Source organism: Strix aluco, chromosome 12, assembly GCF_031877795.1.
Source record: "Strix aluco isolate bStrAlu1 chromosome 12, bStrAlu1.hap1, whole genome shotgun sequence".
In the NCBI taxonomy this organism is placed as follows: Eukaryota; Metazoa; Chordata; class Aves; order Strigiformes; family Strigidae; genus Strix; species Strix aluco.
Window position 1 is genome coordinate 9,370,348 of NC_133942.1, and position 17,020 is coordinate 9,387,367.

Below are 17,020 nucleotides of genomic sequence, written 5' to 3' on the forward strand. Positions count from 1 at the left end.
TCGCATTTAGGGCATGTCTCTAGTTTAAAAAAGTAAAAAAAAGCTCCTGCTGCTTTATAATGTTTTAATGAAAAGTAAAAAAGTTCTCTTAATGTGGATAGGGATCAGTATGACATTTTTTACACTGATACAGCTAATTCCCATGAAGGAAACATAAGTCTTTTAAAGTCTTTAAAAGCACCTTTTCAAGCACTGTACCTTCATGTATGCTGAAATTTTTGCTGGCATGATAATGTCATTAAAAAACAAGTCACACCCTTTCCTGTAACTACATTGGTGTGACTGTTCAGTATTGATTATTACTTCTGTGCTGTTATAGATTCTTCACTGCAACATGATGATCTATAGAAAACCATTGAAATAAGTATCTATTTTGTTTCTTACAGATTATTTTTGAAGAAGAAAACAAAACCTTTTCCAGCTGTTTTTATTAAAGTATAATCTCTTCCAACACAAAGATGTCTTCAAGAACAACTAATACAGGTAATTGTTTAACATTTCATAATAGGCTACCCAAGAACTACACCAATGCCCAGAAAATGGAAGGCAAATAGTCAAGCAGTAAATGTCAAAGTCTACATAAATGATCTGGTAGTATAGGTTCAAATCTATGCAAAAATGATTAATTCAGCCTTTTACTGAGGCTGATAAATGAAATTTTAGCACTATCTCTGTATGAGTTTTTGGATTAAGCTTTTTCTACTTATATCTTTACTGAACAGATTTTCAACTCTTGTAAGTAAAGTATCTTTTTCTTATTTTTCTTACCGGTTATTAACAACCTATAGCTTATTCCCATATCAGGAAAAAATATGAAAATGTCAGGAAAAAAATCAGGAAAAGTACTTCATTAATGCATATCCAGAATTCAGACACCCTTTAAAATGTTGATGTGTTTTTTTTGTGTTCATGCAACAAAGGCAGGCTTTGTGCCAATTTTGGAAGGAATGGAACTCAGTAACTCTTCATAGAATACACTCCTAAATACTTAGCAGAAAGAAATTTATTATCTACTTAACACAGAAGTTAACCAAATCACAGCTGGCTAGAGCCAAGACAGATATACCAAACAATCTTTTGCCAACCTCTCAATTTCCAATAGAGCTAATTGATGTACAAATTTATCTTATGACTATGAAGATGGTAAGCTTCAGCATTAAAAGGAGATATTTTCATGGGTTACTGTACAAGTTCAGTGTGTCTGGTTTTAATATATGCAATGAATAATTTTGCCCAGTTACTGCTGAAGAATATACTATGAAGATTTGTTGATGATTCCTCTTAGTAAGCACTTCCTAGGCTATCTTTGCAAGAAGAGCGATTTTGCTGATTTTGCTTTTAAAGGCTACTGGTTCTGTGGTGATTGCCACAGATTTGGCTTTGAAAAAAACACTATTTAAAGATTTAAAGTTAAAAAGATCTCATGGAGCCTTGAAAAAACACAACTAGAGATAAACTGCAGTCTAATCACATGGGCATCATTGTGCACACAAGGGATTTTTTGGATTTTAGTGGGATACTCTCATGAATAAAGGTTTCTGGAACTGCCCTCTATTTTTCTTGCACTTGGTTGCTGAAACATAGAGGTATTTTTATTAATTAAGATGAATTATTCTGGTATTTTCCATAGGCAAAGTTCTGAAGGCAACTATAACATTATTTTCTGAGATATTTTTCTTGCCTTATAGATGGTGTTTCATCACTGTCAGAAAAGCTCCCTGTGTAGTTCCCAATGAAGCCTCACAAACATTTAAATCCCCTACTGGAGGGGAAGTTGATTTAATTGGGAGTCAACATACTTTAAAACCTCACTACAAAAAAAGAAACCAAATTCCACAACTTTTTTTTTTTTTAAAAAAATCAACTTTGGACCTGAGTATGATTAACAGGAAAATCTCTTTACAGTAATACAAAGAATGATTAAGCTGTACATTCAGTCTGTGTTTGCCAAATGGGAAACAATATTTTTTACCACAGGCTCCCCCCCACCCCAACTTCATCCGTCTAGATAAACATAATTAAGTAGTGGATGATGGTTTGTTAGCATTTTATTACACATGTTTGCAAGGGCATTAAGAATAATCATAAAATGCACAACAAATATTATAGGTATTGAGGTTTTCAGCAGTGGAAAACGTGACTTTTTAAAATCTGGGCTGGAAACATGTATTCCTACAAATTAACTATTCCTCTATGCAGAACAGCAATTGAGATGCTGCTGTCTTAGTTGATTTACATACACTAATTGCTAGTTCCTATTAAGCACTGAGTGGTCACCTGCTCAATAATATTCATAAATTAATATTCTCAGATAGTAGTTATTCACAAATAGTAGGAAACACAAAATTCACTTTAGATTTTAGCAATGAAATTGGATTATCCTTTTGTTTCAGAATCTGTTTGCTGCTTTGCTATACAAACAAAATGACCTAGTGAAGCTGTCAAAATTTGCAATATTTTGAATATGTATATTATGTAAATGTACACACATGTGTGTATTTATATAATGGTAAAAGTTTCAAGCAGACAGGGATGGAAATATTTAATTTTTTCTGCACTTTGACTAAGTCAAAATGTCTCTACTAAAATGACTCATCTGGCTGGGAAATAATTACATTCATATTCTGCTGCTGAGCCTTTAAAGCAGATCGAATTCTCCACATACAGGACCTATAGGAACAATCCATATTTATGAATAATGCAGTTCAAAGGAAAATCTGAGCTGGCACTTGTAAAACTCCTCGCAGCTGAACTTCCCCAAAAATCCATTTACCAGCTTAGTTCACTAGCATATGGCTCATCTGTATCTTAATCAATGCACAGCTGGCAAATCAGAAGACAACGTTATAGGCACAATATGCCTTGCCAGCCTGTGGCAAAGGGAAGCCATAGACTTTACAGAAAATGAAGACTGGAAATGCTCAGCCATCGCACAGTTGACATAACCTGTACAGGCTTCACAACATCACGTCACTGCATTGGTCTTGATTCAGCAAGGTACTCACAGGCAGTGAGATTAAAGCACAGCAGCGGCCCTTCTGCTTCTGCCTGGATTACTCAATTAAATATTACACTGAGTTGAGGCCTTTATATGGAACTCCTTTGGGTCCTATTTACCAAACACATGTCCCAGATTATTAGTGGGCAACAGTGGTAAAATCCCTCAGTTTTACAACACACTAACTGACAGACATTCTGACTCACTTGGCTCTTTTACTTTCCTCTAGGTTTGCTAAAAACATTTCAAGTCCAGGACAGAAAACCCTGGAGATTTAAGTACAACTTTTGGTACATGCTGAAAAATATACAGGAATTCCATATTCTGCATCAATGATAGTGTGGAAGGATTGTTTTAGGAACAACAGGTTTCTCAATTTTAGAGACTCAGTTCTGTATCTGACTTCTGAAGATAACAAGATACTTCTTTTTTTCTTTTTTTTAGGTATAGTGATACTTAGTCATTTAAGAATTTCCTAATTTTTCAAAACAAAAAAAACCTCAACCCTCACAGTGCTTTTCCTTTCTTGTAAGAAATTTTTGACTCTTTACATATGTAGTTAAATTTTCTAGAAAGTTAAAAAACTAGCAAGATAAATAGATTTTTACCTCTATCTAGTTCTTTGTGTTTTGAGGAGTATGTTCAGAGATAAGAGGGTCTCTGTGCTCTTGTTGAAGGTATGAACATGTAAAATATGACAGAAAGAAGCATTAATACCATGCCTTATGAGGGTGACAAATGCAGACCTTAGAAAATGCTTTTAAAGATAAACATTATTTCTGTTATGCCAAGACACTTGCTCAATTGAAGAGGCACAAAACTGCCACTACTGGAATTTCAAACGAAACCTCAATTTATTCCTAGAAGTTAGTGATTTTCAGGGTCTCATCTGTGGCCAAAGGGCCTGAATTCTGCTCCTGTTCTGTTTCTATTGACTCCACTGAGAACAGACTGAAGTCCAAGAAGCCATAATTAAGGAGGAAGGAAGTGCAAATGACTCTACAGGACAACTTTGAATTTAGGACACTATTGTGGTGTATTTCTGCACAGTTTTGATGATAAACATTGTCCTGCATGAAGAAAAATAGTAATAACTCAATCTGATAGACATAGTAAGTTCTCTTTTTACCGAGTGTGTGTTTGTGTCATGGTTTGAGGCCAGAGGGCAACTGAGCACCACACAGCTGCTCGCTCACCCCTTCCCACTCAGGAATAGGAAGGAGAAAAATACAACAAAAGGCTCTGAACTCGAGACAAGAACAGGGAGCGGTGATTCACCCATTATGGTCATGGCCAAAAGACAGACTCATTAGGGGAAGAAAAAAGAACATCCATTTAATTCAAACACTAACAACAACAACACTTAACAGACAGAGTAGGACAGTGAGAAGTATAATCACATCTTAAAAACACCTTCTTCCACCCTTCCCTTCTTCCCAGGCTCAGCTTTGCTCTCAGTTTCTCTACCTCCTCTCCCCTCAGTGGCACAGAGGGCAGGAAATGAGGTTATGGTCAGTCTTGCCACTCCTTCCTCCTCAGGATTCCCTGCATTCTTCCCCTGCTCCCACATGGTGTCCTTCTCATGGCAGACAGTCCTCCATGAACTTTCTCCAATGTGAGTGGAGTATCTCCACGAGATACAACTCTTCCTGAGATGCTCCAGCGTGGGTCCCTCCCACATGTTTCAGCCCTCCTAGCACTGAACTACAACAGGGGGGGCTTCCCACAGCGTCCTGGCCTTCTTTGGGCGCAGCCCCTGCTCCGGCGTGGGGTCCTCCACGGGCTGCAGGTCGGCATCTGCTCCCCCGTGACCCCCATGGGCTGCAGGGCACAGCTGGCCCTCTCACCACGGGCTGAGGGGGGTCTCTGCTCCAGAGCATCTCCCCGCCCCCACCCCTGACCTCAGTGTTCACATAGGTGTCCTCCTCAGAACTGCCACTCCTCCTCCCACATTCCCCTTCTTAAATATATTATCACAGAGGCACAGCCACCATCACTAATTGGCTCGGCCTTGCCCAGAGGCAGGTCTGACTTGGAGCTGGGGGAGCTTCAAGAAGCTTCTCACAGGGGCCACTGCTGTAGCCCCCTCCCCAGCTACCAAAACCCCACGATACACACAAACCCAACACAGTTTGGAACAAATGCTGTTATGTGTTTTTTACTGTGTTACTTCTAATGTTAATTATTGTTAATTATTAGCTTGAACACTACTTTCATAGAAAGATAAAATTTCAAAGATATTAAATGACTTTAATGGGATGAAGACAGGAATTAATGGCATCACTCAGTTCTGGGATGTCTTTTAATAACTCAATATCACTTAGCTTTCCTCCCCCCCCGCCTTAAATGGATATTGCCTTTACTGTTATGTGAAATGTTCACAACAATGCAAATCTCACAGAGAACCTCCACATTAAAGTTAAGTTCTTGCTGAAACTAGATGAGATTTGATTCTGGTAAAGTTTCATTTTGAATTTGTGTAAACCTAACTCACCAAGCAAAAATTACAGTGGCACAATTTATAAAGGGCAAAACCTAAAAGAAATGTTCCTTAGGAGTAGATGTATTTATTTTACATTTTTTTAATATGTCTTAATAATGATAGTGTCTAAACTCCAACAGTTATAGCAGTTGATTCCCAAGATCTTTAAGAAGAGATAGTTATGGCTGTTGTGTTTTGTGTCTCCAGTTCTGAAAATACTTTGAAGTGGATATCTGGGGCTACAGAAGATTAACACTAGCTTTCACTGTAGTTTAGATGCTATATATATATATCTAAAATTTAGGCTTTATCTAATTTTTGGATTGCTAAAATCAGAAGCCCCTTTAAAAACCCAAAAAACATGTGTCACCGAAAGTACTGTGGGTTAAGATCAGAAAATAACAACAAGAAGAAAATTAAGGTGCTTGTCTCCGATTTGCATAAACATTCAGATGATGTTTTCAATTTTTCTCCCTTTGAAATGCTCATTCTTGTGAGCCAAAATATCATTTGCTACTGTTAGAAGGCAAGTTAACAGTATTACAACTTTGGTGAAATTTGAATGCATTCCACGTTCAATTTTTTTAATAAGAACTGTAAATAACAGGCCATTTTGGAGTATAATAAATGATCCCTTCCGAAGTCTAATGATAGCTTACTTTAGTTATAGCCATTCTTTTATAGCAATAGACAGCTTTAAAAAATCATTCTTACAGCATACACATAAATTTAAAGAGCTGGAATAAAGTTTTGGAGCAAGTCCATTCATTTAATTTATACAAATATGCAAGTACTAGGAATACCTTTGATGACCTAAATCTCATTTTACACAGGAAGCTGCCTTATCTTTAAGTGTTTCAGTTTGCACGTAGTATTCTCTTCACAGGTATTTCATATGCTAGAGATTTCCTTTCTACTCAGTATTGCTTATCCTTATTGATCAAATCTCATCAATCAGATGCTAAGGATTTATAAAGTAGGTTTAAAAAAAATAAGATTTTTGAAATTAATGAAGTTTATATTAAAAATTTTCCTCTGAATTTGATGTCTCTGAAGAACCGTATTTTCCAGATTTTTACTGGAACCCTAAAGAGTAATATTTAAAATTAAGTAGAGCACCAAATTCTACTTAATCACACAGCTTTGGAAGTTGCAAATTTAAAAACACAGCAAGATTTATGATATAATTGAGAGGTAAAAATAATGCAGCCATATTGTTAGCACTAACTGCAGCGTTATAGAGTTCTTTACCTATATTCCAAGCAGAAAACTATTTTCAAGCAAATCAAGCTTTAACTGTTCTGAAAAAATTAGAGAAGAAGAAAAATCAAGTCCCCTTCAGAGAAATATATGCATCTTTCTGCTTCTGGTGAGGCTGTCATTTTATGTTCAGACCAAGACATAGAAAGCAGAAGGATAAAAAATACCACACACATTAATGCTGTTCATCATAAAAACAAATGATAAGATGAACTTCAGTTTGAAACCACAGATATCTGGCTTGAAAGAAGAAAACAAATGGTTTGTTATTGTAATGTTTTGCCCGCTTGTTGGTCCTGCTCTTACTGTAATTAAAATAGTGTCCCATCACCAGAATATGTGAGCATGTTATAGAGAGACTACAGCCACAGAAAAATTCTCCAATTAGAGTTGTGTCTGAGGAAAAAAAAAAAAGAAAATTACTTATTCTTAGTGGGCATTTTTTTCCTTCAAGTTTTACTATGTGGTCAGATTTATTCTTGAAGAGAAAGGTGTGACATTCTTGCTTCCCAGCTTCATGCTACAGGCTAACCATCAACTGGCACAGCCTGTAATGTCTTTTTTGCACTGCTGTATTTTTTTACAGAGTTTTAACTTTTCATGGTAGTTGAAAAGATGAAAAGCTATTTATGGAATAAACAGCAACAAAAGCTAGCCAACTCTGCACAGCATAATGGGATTTTAATGTATTCTTCTTGTCGGCATAGTGTATTTCTGTGATAATTTTATGTGACAGCGTAATTAAACTGGAAAACAATTCCCATTTCCTATGTATTTTATCTATTCATCATCATTTATTTCTTTACTTTCTTGCTCTGCTATAAATATTACTGTAAGGAGAGTTAAATAAGTTAAACCAATGCAATTACTTTTACAGATTGAAATTAACTTCATATATCAACTTATACTGGTTTGTATACAGCACCTACTATTTGCCCTGTACAAATAAATGCAATTGTTGCGGTATATTTATAGTGTCACTATGGTTTCCATGTTTGCACTCCTTTTGACTAATGTTCTATATGTTAAAACTTGACATTTTAACAGTATTTTCAAACAATTTCATTCATTATCAAATAACCATTTATTACATCGTGGCAATTTCAAACCATTTACTGGACCCTCTAGACATTGCTAAACAATGATTTATCAAGGAGTATGCAAATTTTAGTGCTTATCACAGCAAATACAAAAAGTAACATTAAATAGTGACTTGACAACAGCTCTGACTAAATTATTTTTCTTTTTTAATCTTGATGAGTCATATTTAGTCATAGCAGTTTGTAAATGCACTGGAAATTGAGGGCAATATTCTAGATTGCTCCATTGTAGAAGGCTTTTTCTGGTTTGCTCAATTCTTTGGATGCTTGGGGGATAAACTGAAGACTGTGGGACACAACAGACATGTCTCTTATTGCCTTTTTATTTTCTTATGGTGCCTACAATGCCCCAACATTGTCATTGTGTGACAGTGCTTTTCACATTTTATTTGACCATGCATCTAACAAAATCCACCTCTAGCTAAATCTGTATTGATTTTTGTTTACATAGAGTGAATAGCAGTAATGCAAAGAATTTTCAGTTCTGTTTTCAGGAAAATTCTCCTCCTTCCCAATGTTCTAGCCTACAAATAGGACTGATTTAATTTCATATGTGACCACTTGGCTGTAAAATGCTGTGCTTGTATCTCCATTCCTTATCCTCCCTATTTCTACTGAACTTGAGATCCACAGTATGTGAGAGAACAGACTGATACCCACAAATGATAATTAGGTCTCTGGAAGCATTTAAATGCAAACTTTACACTGCAAAGTATTTTGAGGGAGACATCCCCATTCTCAGGCATCTCATTAATCATTGCAGAGCTCACACATTCAGCTCAACATTAAGTAAATTGAAAGGCTTAAATATTACAGAGGATATTCATAGAAGGAGTTTCAATGACTTGGGAGTATTCCTCATTTGTGAGGTTCATACATGGACTATAGCTGAACAAATATCATTAACACTGAATTTAAATGATCCCTAAATCAATAGTTTGGTATTGTTTATTTCTACTACAGTAACATTAAGTAGCTCCAAATAAAGCCAAGGCCTCACTGTACAAAACTAACAGCTTAACATCATCCTTGCTCAGAAGAATTTACAGTTTATGAATTGGGCTAATAAAGGAACTACACCTTGGATTGTGACCTTCTTTGGCCAAGGTCCTGAAAAGAGCAGAACTGAAAATTACACACAAATTTTCCATATGTCAGTCTTAATTTCAAAGGCATCCCAAATTTTTTGATTCAGTATCTCCAAAAGAGGAGAGGTTATCAGGACCACTTGTTCTGTTACAAGGTAACAAGGTCTGCTTCCATGGTAGAGCTAACAAAGACAGCTTTTACTCATTAACCTAATAATGTAATAATTTTGTTTAAATTGCCACAGCTTTCAACTTGTGCTGTAAACTGTAGTAGAAAAAAACCAGACAACTTTTTGTTCTGCATGGTATTATCTGCCAGAAAGGGGCAGGCAGGCTTGGTAACTTCAACAGCCCATGCAGCAACAGCTAAGATACATCATAAATTGGGGCCCTGCATACATGCAGAAAGGTAAAATCTTGTTTGCTTGCTGAAGGTCTCACTACTTCTAGTTTAAGGACTTCAGTTCTTTAATTTTACCCATGCATATCCTCTGTGTTTAATCATAGGATCTCAAAGATGATGTGTTTACTTGTGATGACAGTAGTTAATGTTTTGTTTGGTTGGTTTTTGTTTACCAGCTCTATCTACTAGTATTCTGTGAGAATTTTGCTAGACTAGTAGAATATGACTAAGCCCAATTCACGTTTACAGAATACACAAGGATTCTCATCCAAAACCAGTAAAAAATAATAATTAATTTTACCCCAGCAGAACTGCTTACTTGTCTTCTCAAAATTCAGAGATAATTTTTAGAAATTCTTCATCTATTTCTGAATAACAGTAATTCTTAAGACACTACTACTACTTTAAACAAAATGGTCACTGAAGTCAGGTAGGCCAGATCAAGCACAAAAAGAAGTTTTGCTTAAACCAATCACTTAATTTTAAGTGATTCCATATGATGACAGACTAAATGAACCATTGCACCCATGTCCCTGCTTATTTAAAAAAAAAAAAATTGTCTTAGAGAATTAAAGTGTCTGAGGACCCTAAGCAGACAAGAATAAGCATTTAATCATCAGAGAAAGTCAAGCTGAGTTCAATCACAGGTCAGAGCTGAAGGTCTTCTCAGAATCAGGTACCTCAAATTGAAGCACTTCAGGCACAGATGTGTCTATAGCCAAACACTCAAATGAGCCTAACAAAAGTACCAGTGTGTTTGCTTCCTTTTATCTTAATCAGTCTAAATTACAAAGTCCTAAGCCATTGAGGTATGTTCAGACCCAAATCTTGTTGATGAAGGAATTGATCCTGAGATGACTGGTCTTGTTATGCCACTTCCAGCCTCCTTCTCTCCACTAGTCTGCCTACTGGAGATTACTATTCCTTGATTTCCACTAGTTAAACTGATCATTTGGCTTCTTTTTCACCTACCTCTATGAAATTGAGTCTAAAACCCCCCTTTTTTTTTTGTGGTAGACTTTGTATATTACAATCCATGGAGGTTCAGCAAAGATCAGCTATAAAGTGCCAGAGCTAAGGCCTGAAAATGGCAAAAAATGGTTTTTAATATAATCAGGGTTAACAACACTCCCTCTCAGAATTCAGAAATGTAAAAAGAGAGCTACTTTTCCCAAAAATCAAAGATATTATTTCTATGTGGCCAGCAGCCTAGGTGTGAGGGAAGGAAGTCATCAAGGCGAGCTCTTTGCTCACTTAAGGAGATATTATACAAAACATTAAACCCAATGAGGGTATCTGTCAAAATCTAACAGACTCCATCTCTGCTGTTATCTACCTTCCATTAGGGATTAATCTGACACTAATTGCAAAAATTATTTAATTTAGATAATATTCAAAAAATACTGTTTGAAAATTAAAATTAATGGCTAGGATAAAATCTAAGTATTATAACTGAATAAAAACTTAGAGATGAAGGGCCAGAAACTGACAGGGAAAGCTTAGATGGGAATTACCTCAAAAAATTACATTTAATACATAAAGCAACAGAGAACCAAAAATGAATTTAAAGAAGAACATGACAGGTACCAGTCAAAGAAATTATGTACTGATGGAGAGGGATGGAAAAAACAAATTTGAAGCATTTTAGCTCTAAAAAGGACTTTGGGACTCCTATTTTGTTCGATCTAAAAACCCACAAGAAATTACACACTTTTAAATGTTTTATCTAACCAGCAGAACCTAGAAAATCAAATATTTACCAACTACGCATTGGACAAACTGGAGAATGTGATTTTTGGAAATGGTCAGCCTCTCCATATGAGGTTTGTAGTTCAAAAGTTAAATTTGCACCAGCAAACTGATCATAGTTTTGCGATGTTCTTCCAGGTCCCTATTTCTGATAAAGACACTGTGTAACATGATAGACTCTCATCTGTACCAGATGGTACAAGTCCCTGATGAATCATATGCCAGCTGTGCGCAGCCAGAATACAACACCTTCCTCTTTCCTCTCACCATGCACCCAGCGCAGCGAGGCTGTGTGGCACTCGGGCTCAGGAGCATTCAGAGCAGCAGCCCATGTGTGTAGGAGGCTCTCTGTATAGCAGAGGTATGAGAGATGACAGCTTCCAGAGCTACACGCTTTGTGCTCTTCCGACTCATTTCTTCCTTTGCCAAACTTAATGGGAAAGGAATGCAAAGACAGCCTCCTTTGTCTGTTGTGTCTGTTCTGTCCAGGAGGTTGGAAGGATAATGTTCTCCAACATACAAAGAGTATGGTTTCCCTTATCCTTATGTTTGCATTAAATTAAAGGGTGCTATTTCAACAACATCACCCCAGTGCCACCAGACTTGCCTTGCTATACAGTACAGTGGGAAACCTAACTGCACCACCACAGCACTAATGCCTGCTTCCCTTGTGGTCTTGTGTGCTTACCTAATGTAATTAGCAATGTGTACAGCTTGCAAGGGAGAGTAAGGTTGATTCTAACACATGGTTAATTAAGATATTACAGTTAGCTATTTGCTAGGCTGACTCAGGGGAGTAGTAATAGGATATAGAGGCTTTCACCTTAAGTTCAGCCGTTCTTACCCCCAAATTCCCAGGTAGTGATCAGTAATTTCTCATTAACCCTGGCACAAGATGAGTCTGACTCCACTCAGGCATGTGGATGAGTTCTGAGCACATGTCTGTCAACAAGGAGTGTCAGTGTCTCTGATAATTAAATTTCAAAGTGAAGAACTCCACTGCTGTGAGTGAATAGCAGAAGTTGATGCCTCCCTGTGGCATTATTTTAGCTCCCTCCCCTTTTTTTTTTTTTCGGTTGTTGTTGTCTCCAGACTCAACAAGCTATCATAAGCTATCATAATATCAGCAGATACAGATTTTGGTTTTGAAGACTACAGATTGACTGTTGTCCTTAGGGTGCCCTGCAAGACAAACAACTAACAGTAATACAACCATATAATCTGGAAAAACGTAGTTTAAAAAATACCCAACCCAATACCTAAATTATAACGAATCTGCAAGAGGCCCCTAATTTCATGATCCTACCTGCACTGCCAAGAACATAAAGAATCATTGGTTCTTGACATCATTCTCTTGCCGAAGGGCAATTACCTCTTCTGTATGCATTGCCTTAATCATGTCAAGTTGTGTCCCGTAAATTTGCATGTCTCCCAAGGAAGCACAGTGCATTGCCAGCAGCCTGATAGGCCAGATCAAAACAATTTCCTAATGTATGTTTACATCAGCTTTGGCTCCTGAGCTGGTTTTGCTCTAGTTGTTCCGCAAAACACAGCAAATTCCCTCTCTCTAAACCGTATGTTGCATCAGGAATAGGAGGCAGAATAAGCAGAGTATGGATGGATACATTGTCCTTACCAGAACTGGGCGCTGCTTTCTAGATTAATGAACTGCAAATCAGCTACACAAATGAAACCCCATGCTGGATATAAACACAGTCCTCTGAGATGGGCTTGTTGTCACAGTCAGAGATGGAGAAAGGGAGAGGGAGGGAGTGCACACGCATATGTGTGGTGGGGGGGGTGTGTAATGAATGCCAGCTCCCCTCCCGACTCTCTGGGATACATGAGGATGACAAACTCTCTGAGGAACAATTCCTTTGACTGGTTCGTTGAGGAAAGGAAACTTGTCATGCTGCCAAGAATAAAACTGCTTCTGGGCTTAGTTTTGAATTTTATAAAGTGAATAAGTGAAAAACGTATACACATTCACTTCAGACCCAAGTCATGAATAATTAAAAGAATATATAATTGTACCCAGTTTTCCCCTCGAGCTCAAGCAGCAAAGATATCTTCTGTCCATGTAACAGGGTACTTCATGTTTTTTTCAGAAACTGTAAGAAGTGAGCTGAACCAAGTATCACTGAATTCATACTGCATGCAAGTATGAATAACAGCCTGACCATCAGAACACACAGAAATGCAGAACTCAACAGTTTCATATGAAGAAAGTTGCAGATTTTTTGATTATGCGCAAATATTTTCCTGGTGTGATTCATCCACACTTGATATTGGATTTGGACCATGGTATGATAAAAATTCTATTATTAACACAGCATTACAGTAGACATTAAGCTGATACTGCAGATGGCAAAGATCAGATATTTTTTACAAGGCACAGTAAGAGAAGAATTTTTACCATGTCAAAAATAGCTATGCAGAAAATAACCTCAGAAAACAGAAGTTATCTGTACTTATGTGTAACCATCTCCTTTTTTTGAGATAGGAAGACTTGCTAGTAAGGTAAGTGAATTAATAGTATACAGCCACACGTTTGTCTGCAATTGTACTGGGACACTGGAATTGTCTAATGGTTATTTATCTGGAAGAGGCAGATACAAGAGATCTCCTATTGCTTTTATTTTTCCACATCATTCCCACAGTCAACCAAAGTGAAATTTAGGATTAATATCTATTTTTCTTGAGGGCATAGTAGTTTGCAAATATGGTATTAATAGCAATGTATTTAGTACCTTTCACTTGCAGATACAGAAATCTTATTTAAATAGTAATGAAGAACATCAATAACTTCTGTAAACAAGATAATCATTATTTCCCCCCCCTCCTCCCCCAAATGTAGACATGAAGATTCTCATGGCTAGCAAGTTGGCTCTTGCTTTCTCTCATATTGGTATGGCTGTTTGTACCTAATGAACTGTGGGGTTCTCTGATAGGAAAAAAATATTTAAAAAATTAAAATCATACACACAGGGGATGACTAGATTCTGTTTTGTATGTAGGTAATAGCTATATCCTTGAAATGGCAAAGGTCTGGGGTTTGGTTTGACTGTATTAAAGATGTGCATTCTTTGTATTTTTGTACTTCTCTAGCTGAATTCTGAACACAAGATCTTCAGTTAGACCTGACTTAGACCTTGACTTCTTAACAACGAGGTAGTTGTTCAGAGATAGAAAAAGGCAAAACGTCAAGGAGGAGTGCAAGTCTGCTTAAGAAGAACTAGTCCACTACAGTATCATGGGTTGTATCTGAAGTAGCTCCGGGAGGTTCAGGAGAAGGTACACAGGGACACAGAAGGACCACGGCGAGGGTCACTTTCTTATCAATATTTTACCCCATGATATGCAAAGAGGATGCAACTATGAAACTCAGCTAGCTGCAGTAGCATGACAACTGATTACAGGAGAATGGCTTTACAGATGTGATGATGTACCCAACAGGAATATCAGAAGTGAGGCAAAATATTACAAACTATGTACTTCCTGTCCACGTATCTGAAAGCTACTACTCTACAATGTGTTGCTCTTGTCATTTTGTATTACAGGTGTCTAAGGAGCCAAATTATGTGCATGGACTACAAAAGCAGAGGTAAACTACAGCCCAAAGCCCTTATCATCAAAAAAGGGCAAAATAAAGTTGGAAAAAAACAGTATTCATACTTTCTGTATGGGAAAAATGGCAAGGAGGAGTTCTAGACAAATGCAGTCTCTACATCCAACCCCACAGAGACAGACTTTCAAATGAGTGTTTTAAAATTCCAACATTTCTGAGCTTCAACCACTTGAAAGGAGAGCATTTTTAATCTAGTTGTTGGGTTTGTTTTTTTTAGATTACTAGAAAATATTTTTTCAATAAGTAAAATGGAAAGAGACCATGAAAAAGGTGAATGTTTTGCATTCTGTTGCTTCTGATGACTAGTTTCTATTTAAAGGTTAATTGTGAATTATGTCAGACCTGAAATTGTGTAACAGTTGATTCTTCCCATATACAGGACAAAATTCCAGCAACAGAGCATTATTCCTTCAAGCCTGTTCTCTTTGGTAAAGGTTTCATATGAGAAACTGCTTATATTTGCAATTGTCTGATGTTTAAAAATAGAATTATTCAACATTCCCTAGTAGTTGGCTCTGACCTCTTGTTTGCTTGTTTTCTAGGCTATATTTGAACACTCGATAGATTTCCAGCTATATTGTGCCACCCCGTGTAAGAGATGGCAAATTGCACAACTCTGCAATATTACGAATTTGGTATTGGTGCATTTTGAAGACAGTTTTGAGTTTATCAACAACAGAAGCACACTTAGAAAAGCATTAAAAGTACTTAATATCAGACTTAATTTTTCTTAACACATTAATCTGCTGGAAAACTTTCGACCTTTTGACTGGTGGCCCTTTATTACTGCTCTGTTGAAACACAAGGAAGATTATCTATTGGGTAATAAAATGATTCTCTACAGCATAATTTAATCTCATTTTCTACTTTATCTAAACCAGAATAGAACAGTACTGACTCAGAATCTGTACTCCAACACTTTGCAAACTTAAGTTTGCTGATAAAGTAGGGGGTGTTCAGCCATCAAACTAATAGATAAGTTTTGATCATGTTATCTGAGCAGCCCATAAAAAGGAACTTCTCTTTTCTGTAATGCAGTGTGCCCCTCTAGACAGACACCCTTGATCTTTAGAGTTCAGTTAGACCTAGCTCATTCCAACTGTTCACAGATACTCTAAATCAGCAGGCTGAGCTCTCTTTTCATTGTCTTTAATAATCTAGGGAAATACTTACAAACTGATCACATAAGTCACATAATCAGATCTTCGCTATTGAAAGCTGGGGTGCTACAGACGTAGGAAGTTCCAAAGTAGGAACACTAGTAACAATAGGTTTGGTGTGCAGCAGGGAGCAGATAGGAAAATACAATGTCCTTAAGCATGGAGTATTTGGTTATCTTCTGTTGCATTCTTACTTCCACAAACAAAAAATAATGACATAACAAAGGTGGCAGGATACAATATTTTTTCCTTTTTGCTTTTTCCCCTCACTGTTTTACTGTATTTCCCTTACCAGTAGTTACATTTCTTTATATTTAAGCTAGCTCTTGCTTTACGTTTGTAACTACTATCTGATAAACTTATAGCAATAATGCCTACAGGCCACAGGCTATTTGCTGTGCATGATACTAATTCTTTATAAATATATTTTCAATGCTCTAATTAATTTACCTCAATTTTTTTTTCCTGTTATTTGTAGATTTTATCTTTGCTGGTTGAGGACACCTGTGCTTTCTGTTCTTCTTTAGTGGTATTTTTCTTTCTCGCTTTCCTCTTCATTTTATGCCCCCTTATATCACTTTTTAATTCTTTCCACACTTTCTCTCCACATCTGTCACATTTATTCTGTTCGTTCAGCACCCTACAGTAAAACAAACTCCATTGCTATTGTTGCATCATTCACCTTTGGGCAATAGATTAGCTGTGAGTGATTAGCTGTGATTAGATTAGTAGCTCTCTGTGTATCATCACAGTGTGTTAGTGGCAAGTTCTAAACCTCAGCCAAAACCTTCCTTTCATCTTGATCTCCTCCTCCTGGTAATGTTGGCTACCATTACCATTCTTAGGTATGTGAAAAGGATGAAAATGAGATTTGTCTAACTTCCTGGGCTTCTCTGGTCCGTATGTAGTATCACTACATTATGTCATGAAGAAGGACTGTATTTTGGATGCCATATTTATACAGCTGAAGTTGTAGTTTCAAATGATGTGGAGATTCAGGTTTTTTGATCATTAACTCCACTATCACCGCCTAGCTGGTATGGAATATCGATGTTATTTGTTTTTTTTCCTCATGGAGAATGTTCGACTCTTGTTTCTGACATTCATCTCATACTTTCCTGAGCACCTGAAATGCCAGGCACAGCACACTAG

General features: G+C 36.9%; 1 long non-coding RNA gene across 1 annotated transcript; it reads left to right on the plus strand.

Moving 5' to 3' along the window:
* Nucleotides 1–396: 396 nt before the first annotated feature.
* On the plus strand, nucleotides 397–15,479 carry LOC141928840 (uncharacterized). Its single transcript, XR_012624882.1, has 4 exons — nucleotides 397–483; nucleotides 13,189–13,384; nucleotides 14,641–14,684; nucleotides 15,251–15,479. It is a non-coding gene; the product is annotated as an uncharacterized LOC141928840 (long non-coding RNA).
* Nucleotides 15,480–17,020: the final 1,541 nt, after the last annotated feature.